The sequence below is a fragment of the Gavialis gangeticus genome, unplaced genomic scaffold (genome assembly GCF_001723915.1).
Source record: "Gavialis gangeticus isolate Ggan-Ray unplaced genomic scaffold, GavGan_comp1, whole genome shotgun sequence".
In the NCBI taxonomy this organism is placed as follows: Eukaryota; Metazoa; Chordata; order Crocodylia; family Gavialidae; genus Gavialis; species Gavialis gangeticus.
In genome coordinates, this window is record NW_017729031.1 from 3,133,292 (window position 1) to 3,137,554 (window position 4,263).

The following is a 4,263-nucleotide window of genomic DNA, read 5'->3' on the forward strand; positions in this document are numbered from 1 at the left end:
TAAAACGTGTCCATTCTGGTATGGTTGCATTTCACGCTCACTTTGCACTGGTGTAAAACACTAGCCAAGGTGCAGGGGATGGAGATCAGAGTCCTACAACCGCCTGCCCTGCACAGACAGGGAAGCTCAGTCACAAGCTTAGCTAGGATTTAGAGCAGGGGTGGGCAAAACGCAGCCCGCGAACAAGGTGGGGCCTCCAGCCCATTCTCTCTGGCCCACGGGGCCCCTAAAAAATTAAGAAAATTAATCTGCCCCTGGCTGCCTGTCATGCGGCCCTCGATGGCTTGCCAAAACTCAGTATGTGGCCCTCTGCCCAAAATAATTGCCCACCTCTGTACTAATTGGCCATTCCTTAACAGCTGAAGCTTGGTATGTCATTATTATTAAGCTGGATAAGAGTTAACAACTAATTTGCAGTCATTGCCCCTCATTGCTAAACAGTTATGAATATGATAAATCAGGGGCAAACTCCTCTGGCCTGCCAGTCCATGGGCCAAATGAATAGCATGGGGTCAGCCCCACATATCCCCTGTCTGTTCCAGCTAATCTGGCATTTGCACTGCATGTGGCACTTGTTCTAACACAGTCCAGCACAGGTGCCAGTGCCACATGCATCACAGGTCCCAGACCAACTGGAGCAAGCACTGGAGTGGATCCAGCATGTGAGGGACTGACAGACCCACCCCACCCTGCATACCAGGTTCAGCACTTGCCCCCCCCAGTTTGGGACTTACACTGTATAAGCCTTATGACCTGGACCAGCCAGAGCAGGCACTGCATGCAACGTGCATCCTGGACTGGCCAGAACAGGAGCCACAGACACTGGATCCAGAATGCAGCGGGGGCAAAGACCAGCACTGCACAGACACTAGGTACAGTGTGTCCCCCAAAACAGGTGGTATATGCAGTGCATGTCCCTGGCCCTGCGTGCAATCCAGGGCCAGCACAGGGGCCAAACAATATGGCTCCACAGGCCAGTTCCTTGACACCCCTGTGATAAACTACTACCTTACCCAAGACAGTTCTTTGACTGGTCCTGAACTTAAAAGTGAACCATGTACTTTAGCATTAAATCCCTTAATCTGTTCCTTAACTGCCATTATAGAAAATTATGTTATAAACAGAAACTGCCAAGTCACAAGGCCTACATCAATGCTATAACAAACCTTTGGCACAGATACAATATATGGATGCAGACCCCCTTTTATTCACTCTCCATGTATGCTAAGCCCTTTCTCTTTTGTAGTTAAACATCAAGCACGACTTTCATGCTTTGCCACCTGAGACTATATCATTTGCATTGCCAAAAATCTAATGCAAATGTGGCAGTATTACTAGACGTGATAATTTACACTGTTTCAAATATAACTTCGGGGAAAAATAACACACACACCAGCAGCAATCACAGCTGCCCCACTAACATAACCCAAGGAACTCTTTTAGCCTCAACATATTCCTGGCCCAGAGCCATACCAAGCACAAACATACCCCTGGCCAAGGAGCTCCATCACCTCTACCCTGTTCTCCCTACCCTCTCACCAAGCCAAGCTCTACAGGTCCTGACAGTTCCACCCCTAATTCTAACTCTACCACAGAGATTATAAAATTATGTTTTGTGTTAGTGTCTGTAGTTTAAAAAGTTAAACCAGGCACAAGTTCAAAATGAAATCATCAACAGAATTAGGCACATATTTTTGCCCTGGTAGTAAACTTCAACACAAACATGAATCTTTTAAAAGTACTGCAACTTAAACACTCTAAACTGAAGATTCAAAATACCTGGTCATGCAATTATGAATTGTGCAACTTTGAAGGCCACTTTTGAAAATTTGAATAGGAAGAGCAAAATCCTCCACTAGTGTAAACTGATGAGGAATTCAAACCACTGAAGTTATGCTGATGCATACAAGTTGATCTGGTCTCTCGTGGTTGGTCAGTTCCTAACTGTATGAATGAGACAAGAAATTCAAGGATCCCCTAATGTGAAAATGGTATATAATTATTACAAATTTACTGAGTTTACGCTGTGCTAGAAGCAGGTATGGTTTTAAAGAGTGGAACAAAAATTAAATGGTTCCAGGACCTAGAATATGAATGAAATACTGCCTAGCATCTATAATATTACTAAAGTTGCACAATTACCATAGCAAAAAGTTGATTGAACCAGACTGAGATGATATGCCTTATAAACCAATAAGGTTTATAACCCACTTATATAAATTCACTTAAAATCATAAAAAGGTCTATATAATTCATACGTATGATCAAGACACAAGAGACTCAATCATAAAACACACAACTAACACAATTAAAATTCTAGTGGAAAGTGAAATTCTGAATTTTCTGACTTTGTATAACTATAAACCTGGCTTATATTTGCCCAATTATTTTGCATACATTAAATTACCACACAAAAAATCAATTATGAAGTGCATATGTGCTGAGGGCTTTTTACAGATGGTCCCCATCCAAAGACATATTTCATGAACAAGGTCTGTGAACAGATGAATTGCCTCACATCACTCAGAACGAGTCAACCAACCTATATCAACTGCAGTGATTCCTTATATGGAAAATCTATGTCAAAAAACTGTTTATTATAGTTTGGCTGTTTTTAAAAGTGACACAGCAACTAGAAATAAGAGCCACCATCACAATTACCTCACCTCAAATCCCAAGCAGCTATTGTGTAGACCTCTAAAATTTGGCAGGGAGGAAGAATGTGTCAGTAAGAAAGAAGACAAGATTAACATCTATAAAATGGCTGCATAAGAACCTCAAGGTTGAGTGGCTCCCATAACACCTGTCTCTTCACAAGCATTCATAACCCGAAAATCCCAGGCACCAGAAAAGGCAAAAAAAGAGTTCATCATAAATTACCACAACAATTTAAGATCTCAAATATATTTGTCCCTTTTAGTCACTAAAATTTCTTTCCAAAATGAGAACTGTTGCAAGGGGAGGGCTGTTTTTACATGCAACCCCTCTCCCTGCCCCCCCCCAAAAAACAGAAACAAAAACAGACCCATCTCCTCTACTGCTGTTGACTGCTTCCTTAAACAGCAGCAGAATGAAGAGTGGGGTGTCTGTACCCACCAGCTCACAAAGAAGACTTTTAGTTGGTCTAAAAAAAAAAAAAAAAAAAAAAAGATATTGGATTTACCCAAAGAACCTGGATGGACAAGTAGAGGCACTTGCTGCTATTAGGTGTCCTCCTATCAGTTTCCCATGACTGTGTTTTGAAAAAGTTCGAGCAGCAGCTTCAAGCACTTACAGCTGACAGAAAAAGAAGGTCCCTTTATAACAGGGAAAAAAAAGATAGAAAAAAGGTTGAGGGAAGGAAAAAAAAAAAAAAAAAAAAAGATGAGACTGTTTTCACCCCAAGAGCCAGCTGGGAAGTGAGAGTTCAAGACAGCCAGGTCCTACTTCCTATTAGCAACCGGGGAAACAGCTAACTTTGACGGCATCTTTGCTAACAGCCTGCTTAGTCTCCTGAACCATACAGCTGGAAATTTTTCAAGCCCAAAGAGATAAACCTAATGGCATGTGTTAGGCAGTAATGGCTTTAATGCAAAGCGTTTACTGGCAGTTATTGATCACCTAGAAAAACTGGAAGCCCCAGGAAATCCAGCTGATTGCTCACTAGGCAAACACTAAGTCACCCTTCCACCACTTCTTTAAAAACACAAACATAAAATCACGCCTCATCTTGCGTTCACAAGTTGGGGGATATCACCCAGGCCCTGAGGGGCGCCTACTCCTCACAGGCTTCTCCTGCCAGACCCGCGCCCAGGGGGGGTTGCCGGTACCCAGCAGTACCCTCTGGGCCGCCGGCCTTGCCCCGAAACAAAGCGGTGTCCGCCGGCGGGAGATGCGCCCTGTCGCGGGAAAGTGTTCCGGCAGCAGGAAGCCCCGGGGCTGGGAAAGCCGCTGGCAGGAGGAAAGCCTAGGGGGTGCGGAAAGCCGGACGAGGTCCTCACATAGATCTGAGCGCGGATGTGGCTCAGCAGCCCCAGCCCTCGAGTGACAACCTCCAGGCCGGCGGGATGGACGAGAAGCCCCGAGCTCGCTGCCCGCGCCTCCCCCGATACAGCCCAACAGGTGCCCCCGCCGCGCAGTGGGGCAGCCGCCGAGCCCGGGCGGAGGCGCGCGGCGCGGGGACACTTACGCTGCGGGAAGCTGCCGCCGTCACCGCCGCACCTGCCCCCGAGCGCTGCCGCCGCGCCGGGAAAGGCGGAAGCCGAGGGCCGGGCTGGGCCGGAC

General features: G+C 45.9%; 1 protein-coding gene across 2 annotated transcripts in view; it reads right to left on the reverse strand.

Annotated features, from left to right (window-relative positions):
* GPD2 (glycerol-3-phosphate dehydrogenase 2) overlaps positions 1 to 4,198 on the reverse strand; it is a 166,698-nt gene extending 162,500 nt beyond the window's left edge. Inside the window, exon 1 of one of the 2 annotated variants that reach the window (XM_019522387.1) lies at positions 4,169 to 4,198. The gene's annotated coding sequence lies outside the window, so the exon portion shown is untranslated. Of the gene's footprint in view, positions 1 to 3,163; positions 3,280 to 4,168 lie in introns of those variants that run through there. The other variant, XM_019522386.1, reaches the window with a different exon arrangement.
* Positions 4,199 to 4,263: the final 65 nt, after the last annotated feature.